The following is a 10359-nucleotide window of genomic DNA, read 5'->3' as shown; positions in this document are numbered from 1 at the left end:
AAAACAGAGCACTGTGCTCTGCTCTTGCGTAAGGGGGTATATATAGGCACCTCATTGGTCCCGGTTGATGACAAGAACCGGGACTAAAGGGAAGCCTTTGGTCCCGATTCAAGCCACCAACCGGGACCAATGGTGGTGGGCCAGGAGCGAGGCCCATTGTTCCCGGTTCGTCCCACCAACCGGGACCAAAAGGTCCAGATGAACCGGGACCAATGGCCCATGTGGCCCGGCCGGCCCCCTGGGCTCACGAACCGGGACCAATGCCACATTGGTCCCGGTTCTAGACTGAACCGGGACTAATGGGCTGAGCCGGCCTGGACCATAGCCCTGTTTTCTACTAGTGTAGGAAAATAAATACTAGCCTAGACTCAATGAAAAAATTCCTATGATGTGAATCAAAGAACATCTCTCTTCCTATTCTTACTCATAGGATATGCGATACTTGAACCAAAGGAGGTCTAAGAAGTTCTACCTGAGAGTTGTATCTAAGCTTCACGTTGGCTGTTTTAGAGCTGTTTTCAAATGGCTAATCAAGTAGTGGTCCGATTGCGACACCTTCTTTAATTATTCACTGTTTGGTGGCTCTAGAACACTCTTGAATGAGCTGAGCCGAGCCGAGCCTGGAGCGAATTCGGGATGCAGGTCCCTTCTGCTTCCTGGCATAATTCAGGTTTAGTATTAATTTGAACTAAAACCATGTCACTTATTTGTAAATGGAGGGGGTACCATTTATTTTCTTCATTTGTGAACTATACTTTCTCATGATAACATCCACTAAATGCAAGCTGCAACACACCTTTGTTCGTAGCTCCACAAATGTGAGAGACGGATCTTGCTTGGCCCTTGCTCGAGAGGAAGACCTGGATAGATATCCCTTGCTGTTTGAGAAGTAGAGGTGAGCAGAGCGCGAGACCCTTGGAGACCCGCTAGAAGCGATGCAGATCCAGCGAGCGAGATATATATGCGGCAGTCGTCATCAATGCTGGTACTGAAAAGAAGCATGCAAATAAAATTGGTCCTCTTTATTATGAAGGTCCTTTTACACATCAATAATTCCATGCTAATAAGGAAGCATAATCAGATTCACTCACTAGGGACCAGCAACAAATCCAAAGGGAAAAAAGTGGCCTGCAAACAAGAAGACAGTGCACACAAAATTGGCTTGAAGTGAAATCGATATCGATGTAACCGTGAACAAACACCAACTATTTGAACGGAAAGGCACAAAAAAAATAAGCGTGGTGGAGATGAAATCAATTAAGTGTACCTTGAAAACCAACTGGAGAGATGAGATACAGTTCTTGGTTGGCCCTTGTTCTAGAGCAAAAACACGAAATCAAAATTAGTCCTCTTTATTACCACCTTTCACACATCAATGGTCATAGTAAGATTCAGTCGGTAGATTCTTTGTAAAGGGAAAATGTGGCCTGCACACAAGAAGACATTGCACACAAAACTGAGGGGATCGACAATTTTCAACTAGTGTGCTGGAGCTGGAATCGCGGAATTTACCTTGAATTGGGCGGAGAGATGAGGGAAGGATCCCTTGATCCAGAGGAAAAAGCTAGCTAGATCTCCCTTGTTCTGTGAGAAGTAACAGTGGTCCAGATCTGGCAAGTGAGCAGACAAACCTGTCAAGCTTTTCTTCTTGTACTAGAAAAGTCTGAGCTTAGTTTGGACAGCACATCGGAGCTTAAACTAAGAGAAAACAAACCGAAAACCCGGTGCTTTCCGGTAGACAGATCAAATGAAAGCAGAGATATGTAATAAACAAGTCCCCATTCAGATCTGAGGATCCACTATGTGGAAGGAGGGGGTCCTCACCTCCTTGGGCGCCGGCGGCAGTGCGGTGACTGGCGGCCCAGTGCTGTGTACGGCCGGCGGCGACGCGTCTGGTCCCGGCGGAGGCTGAACCACTGGAGAGGGAGGGAGTGGGGGGTGGGAGTGAGGGGCAGGGCAGCAAATGGAAATGGATGCGGCCGGAGGAGCGTACGCACGGACCGCACCGCACCGGTTGATGAACAGAGGAGATGGGACCCTCCCCTCCCCTCCCCTGTAGCCTCCGATTCATTCCGATGATGCCCGTCCCCAACCCAGCCCCCGAGAGAGAGATTCTTCCTTCGCCGGCGGCAGAATGAAGCGGAGCGGAGGACTCCTTCAGCATCTCCAGCCGTTAAGCCCCCTACGAGACATTTTTTTTCGCCTCCTCGGGGGCTGCCGGCGAGAACTTTGGCCTGGGGGCGGAAATTTGTTCACTCGTTGCGCCTCCAGGAGCAGTGTTGGCGAGAAGCGGGGGCCGACTCCGCTGCCGTGATCTCCGTCCACTCCATCAGGGAGAGCGCCAGGAGCGCACGCACTGGGCCGCTGTTGACCACGGCCCGGACGTGCTCGAGCTTGGCGGAGAGGTTGCGGAGCGCCGCGAGGCACGCCGGCCTTGTGTCGGCCGGGACGTCGGTGGCGGTGAGCGTGGCGACGAGGAACGGGAGGAGGCCGGCCGTGGAGAGCGGGAAGTTGGTGTTGGCCAGCCAGGAGACGGAGAGGAGGAGCCACATCTTCTCCGCAGCCGCCCAGGCCGTCCCGTCGGCAGCCGCGCGCGCAGGCCACGCCCGCGGCCGCGCCCTCCCGCGGTCGCGCGCTCGCAGGCCGCGGCCTCGCGCTCGCCGCCCCGGCCATCCCATCTGCTCCCTGTCCTCCAGCTCGGCCTCGATGGCAGCGGGCAGCGAGCCAGAAGGAGGACGAGGATGCAGCCAAGGCGCGCACCGGCCTCTCCGTGTCGGGGCCCAGGAGCAGGACACCGGCCAGGGCGAGCAGCGCCACGGCCAGGCCGGAGATCCCGTGAACGTCCTCGTCCTCGGCCATGCCGTGGAGCTGGAGCTCAACCGCCCGATGAGGGCGCCGTGGAGTGCGCGGGCGGAGACGGCCCACTTCGACTGCGCGCACGCGAGCCCCGCCCCGGCCATGCTCCGCTCCGGCCGCGCGAGCGCGAGCCCCGCCCAGGCCATGCGTGCCCTTCCCCGCTCGGGGTGTGTGTGGTAGCCTGGTAGGTGATGGAAGGAAAAGGAGAGGAGAGAGGAGAAAGAAAAAAGAGAAAGGAGTGGAGAGAGGAGAGAGAGAGGGGCTAGCAAGTGGGCCGATGCATGCGGAAGAGAGCGCGGGCGCCCCCTTTAGGGGAACGCGATAGAAAACAAAAATTTCCGACCTACGCACCAGCCCAGGACCACTATGGAGACTGCATACATGGTTTGATCTTTTTCGTTACCGACTCGTAGCGCAGCGGAAAGTAGAGTTGATGACGATCGGCGGTGCAGATCCCCGCAGCTAGGATTTACAACCTCCCAACCGCGAGGATGTACACCCTTATCTTCTCCTCAGATAGCCCTCCGGGAGGCGGTCGAACAGCCCCCCAGACGGTGTCGCGGACAGCCCTTCGGGAGGACCTTCGAAACTCGAACGGTCACTCGGACAGCCCTTCGAGAGGACCTTCAAAACTCGGACGGTCACACGGAAAGCCCTTCGGGAGGCACTCACGAACTAAGACCGAAACTATGATCTCTCTACAGAGTTGCACACATATGGTGTCATCTATCCGGCAGGGCTTCGCCGTTCAGAACTAGTTCCTGCCAGAACCCAGACAGCCTTACGGCTCTACGAAACTCTTTACGTGGGAGGGAGAGAAGAAGTCAGATCATTGCATGGCACTTGTATGTGAGAAGGGATGAGTGTGGAGGGCTGCCCCTCCACCTCTATTATAGGAAATCCCAAGGGGTAGGGTAGTTTCACACAAAAACCCAAAATGCACATGAATGAAGTCCTTCCACAAGGACCTAGGAGTGAAACCAAGGAACAAGAGGGCCCCAAGGGGGGATACCCCATGTGGCCTGCCACACCCCCATGAGGGGCCCAAAAAATGGCTCCTATCCATCCATGTCATCCCCAAGATCTTTTGGAGCAAAGCCCCAAAAAGTGGCTTTCCATAAAGTAACCATAAAGCTGATTTTCACTATTCACGACGACAATTTTCAGCGTCAGATCGAACTAAAAATATTTATGTGGGCTTAGAACATTTCCAGTACCCACCATAATAATTTTCAACACGTTCCGAAACAATTCCGGTTTAGTGATTTTCATCTGCGAAAAGCATCTGAAGTGGTTCCGGCAGCTCCGGAGCATATCCGGTTATTATCCCGAAAAATTCCAGAAAGCTTCCAGAATGATTCTGGCACCCTCCAAGAATTATCAGGCATGTGCCGAAACCAATTTGACTTAATGGTATCCCCTGAAACAACTTTTCAGTTTCATCGAAACTCATCCGATGACCTCTCTCTGCGGAACCTTTTCCGCTGTCCGAAACTTTTCCGGTGTCCGAAACTTTTTCGGTGATTTTCTCTCAGACTCCTTGTCTAGTATTCAACAGATAGATGACCCTTAAGCGTGTGACCCTATAGGTTCGGTGAAGTATAGACATGACCCGGAACCCCTTCCGATCAATGATCAACATCGGAGCCGTGGACACCCATATTGACCCCTATACCCACACGAATAAATATTCGAGTGAACCTCCAGTTGCAGTGAGATATTCCTGTTGCTTCGCGATATGTCACAAACACCCGAGGTGATATTTGTTGCATCCCCGTGGACGAACCATTTGTCCACCATGCAAGTTACCTCGTTACTGGTTTTGTTCTCTTTTCTCGTTTCCGTGTTCCGGCATCCCAGTGATCAAATCACAAGGTGTCTGGCCAGACGATTATGGATACCGTAACACCGAGAGGGCCCGAGAATATCTCTCCATCGTCGGAGGAGCAAATCCCAATCTTGAGCTATCAAGTTACTTGACATACTTTTCCATGAACCCGTAAGCCGCCGTAATAGCCACCCATTTACGGATGACGTTTAACAAACCCCAAAATTCATGAAGCAAGCATGAAGAAACTCGATACTCTCATGGTCTAAGGAATCATGCAAACATTAACCATCTCTGTGTTATGTACCATTAACTTGTGACAAATGAATCTCATAGCATAACATCAATCCGGGTCGATTCAACACAAATGTTCTCTTAACATTGTGCCCTCAAAGTTGCTGGCATTGACATGCCCATGATTAGAAAAACAGAACCATCATGCAACACTTGAGCTAGTCTTAGAGGCCAGACTAAGAATACTTCTTACCGTTTATTATTCCACACGTGCATATGAGTCTTCCTCCGAGCCTCGTGGATATTGCATACTCGAGAATCATTACAATTATAGCATGGAACATAAACATAATTACGAACTCGGAGATAAATAATATCATTTATTATTGCCTCTAGGGCATATCTCCTACAGACTCCCACTTGCACTAGAGTCAATAATCTAGTTAATGCTAATGCACTTTACACCTATGGCATACTGGTGTAAAAAATGCTTCGCATGTGGTATAGCCTGATGTCCATCGGATCTGACAATTTCAGCTCTGTGTGTATCTTTGCATATCCTCGCATTTTCATGCCTTCACAAAATTCATATTTTGTGTGAACTTGGCGTTGTATGTATGTGAATTATAGGTCGAACCTGGATTCCTCAGACTGGGTTATGGAGCAACTACCTGCAGTAGTGTCCCATTGACAAAAGGCATCTTGGAACCATACTAAATCCAGTATTGCGATTATCCACCTTAATACTTCAATTCCGATTTCAGTACTGAAGAACAAAACGACGCTGACCCGACTCACTTCTATATCACTAATTTCGGTATAAAATTTACTATTGCGATTATCCATGTTAGTATTTCAGTATTAATTTGAGTACTCAAAAATAGCACGACTAACACCTGACTCGGTTCTATATCACTAATTTCAGTACTAAAACTCAGAATTGTGATTATCCACGTTAATATTTAATACTGAAAAACAGCACCATGATGACCCGACTTTATGGTGTATCACTAATTTCGGTACTAAGATTCAGTGTTGTGATTATCCATGTTAATATTTCAATACTGATTTCAGTACTGAACTACAGCACCAAGATGACCTGACTATGTTGTATATCACTCATTTCAGTACAGAAATTTAGTATTGCGATTATCCACCTTAATATTTCAATACTGATTTCATTACTGAAATACAAAACGACGATCACCCGACTCACTTGTATATCACTAATTTCGGTACTAGATTCAGTATTGTGATTCTTCACGTTAATTTTTCAATACTGATTCCAATATTAAAAATAGCACCAGGATGACTTGACTCAGTTGTATATCACTAATTTTGGTACTAAAGTTTAGTGTTGCGATTATCCACTTCATATTTCAGTACTGATTTCTATACTGAAAAAACGGAGATCACGAGACTTAACTGTATATCACAAATTTTGGTATTCTTCACGTTAATATTTTAATACTGTTTTCAGTACTAAAAAACAACACCAGGATGACTAGCCTCAGTTGTATAACACTAATTTTGATACTAAAATTCAGTATTGCGATTATCCATATAATATTTCAATATTGATTTCAGTACTTAAAAACAAAATGATGATCATGAGAGTTAGTTGTATATCACAAATTTGTTACTAATATTTGATACTGCGGTTATCCATGTTAATATTGCAGTGTTGAGTTCAGTACTGAAAAAACAGCTCGACAAACGCATGACTCAATTCTATATCACTAATTTCGGTACTAAAATAAAAGAGGTGGGCTCAACGATCTTTGTTCCTCCAAGCGTTGGATATATTGGATTGCCCCAAGTTACTCCACTCCTATTCATCCTCTTATTTTCCTTTTCCAACCAGACTGCAAAGATTATGTTTGACATCATGTGGTGAGTTAATGGGCGAAAGGCATATGCCCTCTCCTCGCCCAAGGCCATCTCAAAGAGTTACGCATCCTCAAAAAACCCCAAAGTCTTTGTTGGTTCTCAGCCGCATGACATGAAGATTATTCCATGTTCCTCTGCAGATCAGGAGCTTGACCTGACGACAGATGATATTGCAGGACTACTCACTACGCATATCTGTAGCCTTCTCTCTTCCTCCCTCACCACCTTATATTGTAATTCTAACCAAGATGTTGAGCGCTTCACACATGAGCAACAGGAGGCCCTTCAGATCCTCACCTCCCTCCAGAAACTTGCCTTTTGTTTTATTGAGAAGTTGCAGTGCCTCCCGGCAGGTCTACTTAGACTTGCTAGCCTCAAGACATTAAGGTTCTCATACTGTCAAAGTGTCAAGCCATCCAGCCATTGCAGAAGGACAGACTATCGAGTTCTCTAGCACCGTTGGGATTCTTCTCTCTCATATATGGACCAAGGAGCCCCAACAGACTGAATGTCAGCGCATTACATATATGGAGCAATGGAATAAAAAATGGCCTATGTTCTGCCGATATGTCGATTAATTCCCGTTCCGGCAAAGCACGGGCACTCGATATTTCCTACTTTCTAGCACAAGTCCTGCCAAAATTCACGAAAACAATGGCATGACCTTTTCAGAATTAGGACATATCGAGTGCCTGAAATTTGCCATAACGGAAATGAATCAATATTCAGGCAAAACATAGGCCATTCTCGGAGGTGTTCTCTGCAACGCATCCATGCATCCATTTTGTCGGCATTTTACAAAATCAATAATGAAACTGATGTGCATATAACTGGGAGTAGCCTCATCACATTGTCACGGCTACTCATCTATTACTACTACATCTACAAAAACATCTACATCATCATCGACATCAATAACACGGGGATCTTGCTGGTCTCATCTCGAGGTCGGATGGAGTCACTGACGAGGACAACGGTGGGTCGATGCAGGGGCTCCTCGATTTCTGCAAAAACAAAATATAAACAAAAACGTTATTATGCTGATTTTAGGACTTAATGAAACCCTATAAGCTAACAACTAAACATTATTATGCTGATTCAAAAGACCAGCATTTAAAGAATGATGTGCTTTATAAAGGTATCTTTTTGCAGGTAAGCCCCTGGCTATCATGATGGAACTCTATGACGGAAGGTATTGAGATTAACCAAATTAGTAAGCATTGTTTTTGAAAGGGTAAAAAAGTCTGAAGATAACAAGTATAGGAAAAGAATTACTAACACTAACCATGGGAATGTTGTAAACTAATATCCAATTCTTATTATGATGGTTAAATTGACAAATTCGCAAACTGGACGACTAATTTAGCAGTTAAACTTCATTGCTGATATCAATGGTAGAGTCGCACGCTACTTCATGTTATAATGGCACAACCTTGTTTTAAGCAAAGGTGCAAGCAAATACAAGTGTTCATCATGATTATGAGTTTTGAAGTATTAATACACATGTGTTGAGCAAGACGTTTCCTTACGACTACACTTCCATTTTGGAGAAAGGCAACCACACATCGGTGCGGCCAACCTCACTATTATGACGAGTGGCAACAAATGGCCGTAGGGGAGTAGTAGATGACGACCTGGTGATTTCGAGGCCGATGCCACCGGAGGAGAGTTCGTCCAGCGGGACATCTTGATCGGGCTCGTAGCGATCCGCTGGAAGCAATCATGAATGAATGATAGAAGTGTAGAGAAATCGGAAGGAACATGTGTGTTCAAGTTCAGTTCTGTACCAAGTGGCATCGTAGCTTACCGAATCCAGCAAGAAGTTGAGTGCGGATGCGCAAACGCCATGAATCCAACCAGCCATTCAGCAAGAATAAGTGGACCGTTAAGAACTATGCTTGCAATCTGAAATCAATTTAGAAACTGGGTATAAAAGGGAACTAAAATCAATTGAAACATTTTGGGGTAGGCGAGTATATTAATGTGGATTCCCTTCCAAAATCCAGGTGAGCATGTATCAAACTAACAACATAGATGTTCAACGATCGTTAATAAAACAATGGCCACACTATAGATAATTATGCATCTGTCTTATTCAACTGCCCAATTTCAGAAATTTAAATACACAACATGCTTCATTGGCATAAGTACTAAACTTCTTTGGATATTGACATCCAATGTTTGGCAAGACTGCAAATGATAAAAAGGGAGAGATGGGAAGAAAGATGGTACCCAACAGCTGCCCCTACTCCAGTCTGAACAATTAAACCATCGACTGCAAAAATCGAACAATCCGTGCTCGATTTTGAAATTATTCCAGCCAAAGATGAACTGCACAGAAAAATCAAAGAATATACATAGAAGAGTTGGTACACCTGTGGATGGGTTGGAGACGAAGTTGACGACAAGAACGAAACATTCAGTGTGGTGCTCATTTATATATGTGGTCCTTCAAATAGCTTGGCTCTAATTAAAACTTTTTTTCGGGTAGACTCTAACTAAAGCTTAAACATGGGAAATAAGTAACTTCACATTCATTTATTGGAGGTCATCTCTCTCAAGTTGCGCATTCACCTGATAAATAGTCTAGCCATATGTGGGAGTGGAGTGGTGGAACGAAGTGAGGCTAGCTAGCTGGGTGAAAGAGGATGATGGAGAGCATAAAAAATCTGGTCCTCGGTGGTAAGTTTAGATGGGAGTGGGATGCATCAAGAAAAAGAGGTCAACTTTACCAACACATGAAGCGATCCATTTTTACCAACGGTATGCCCACGCATTTCATTGAGCATGTCACCATTGTCTCTCCTTGGGATGGTGAGAGTGGCCGGATATGCCGAAACCGTCTGACATGTATGAGAGGGCGAGAGGCGGCAAGGAAAACCAAGACTGTAGTACGACAATCACTTCTGGCAGCCCTAGGTATCCAGTTGGGGATCCGCTAGATGGCCACGAAGCGCATTGCTTTGGCATGAAAACTTGAGCGCAAAAGAAATGAAATTCACGCACCTACTGAGAGCACAAGAAGAACATATAGAGTGAATGGATATATTTAGGCTTAGGAAGCAGTTTTTTGTTGTAGAGTGAATGGTGTTTTTTAGTTGGTAGTTGGGGTTCTAGTTCTGATTTTTCAGTTGCTAGTTGTTTTTTGCTGCATTGCGTGATTTATTACGAAAATAAATTATGACTCTGGTTCTGGTACACTCGTAGCTGATTCCGTTTTCATCTTGGTTCGGCATTTTTTTGTTTTCTATGCATGTCGCCATCACGTGCTTGGTGCAGTCTCGTGTTGGGATGGCGCTGCACCAACTGGGTGCCAGGGGGTGATCCTCCTTCTCAAAAAAAAAAAACAAAGAAAAAAACAGGGTGGCAGTGGTGAATTACTTAGTGTTGGATACTTGCGTGTAGAGCGAAGCTCAGCCGAGATGTATCACGTCTTGTTGTGCCTGTGTCAGTTTTCGGTAAGCTGACGTGTATGATACAGGTCAAAAGTTTCACTCAATGTTGATAAGCATGTGAATGCATTCTAACAGGTACGACGTGAGGTGTTTGGT

The 10359-nt window shown here is 46.1% G+C and overlaps 1 long non-coding RNA gene across 2 annotated transcripts; it reads right to left on the bottom strand.

Moving 5' to 3' along the window:
• Positions 1 to 320: 320 nt before the first annotated feature.
• On the bottom strand, positions 321 to 2024 carry LOC119289332. Of its 2 annotated transcripts, none has more exons than XR_005141481.1 (6): positions 1825 to 2024; positions 1513 to 1610; positions 1268 to 1427; positions 1092 to 1128; positions 797 to 988; positions 321 to 656 (listed from the first exon to the last, which is right to left on the bottom strand). It is a non-coding gene; the product is annotated as an uncharacterized LOC119289332 (long non-coding RNA). The 2 variants fall into 2 exon arrangements; XR_005141482.1 differs by having other exon boundaries at positions 1268 to 1317.
• Between the last annotated feature and the right edge of the window lie 8335 nt (positions 2025 to 10359).

Source organism: Triticum dicoccoides, chromosome 4A (genome assembly GCF_002162155.2).
Source record: "Triticum dicoccoides isolate Atlit2015 ecotype Zavitan chromosome 4A, WEW_v2.0, whole genome shotgun sequence".
In the NCBI taxonomy this organism is placed as follows: Eukaryota; Viridiplantae; Streptophyta; class Magnoliopsida; order Poales; family Poaceae; genus Triticum; species Triticum dicoccoides.
This window is presented reverse-complemented; position numbering and strand designations above follow the sequence as displayed.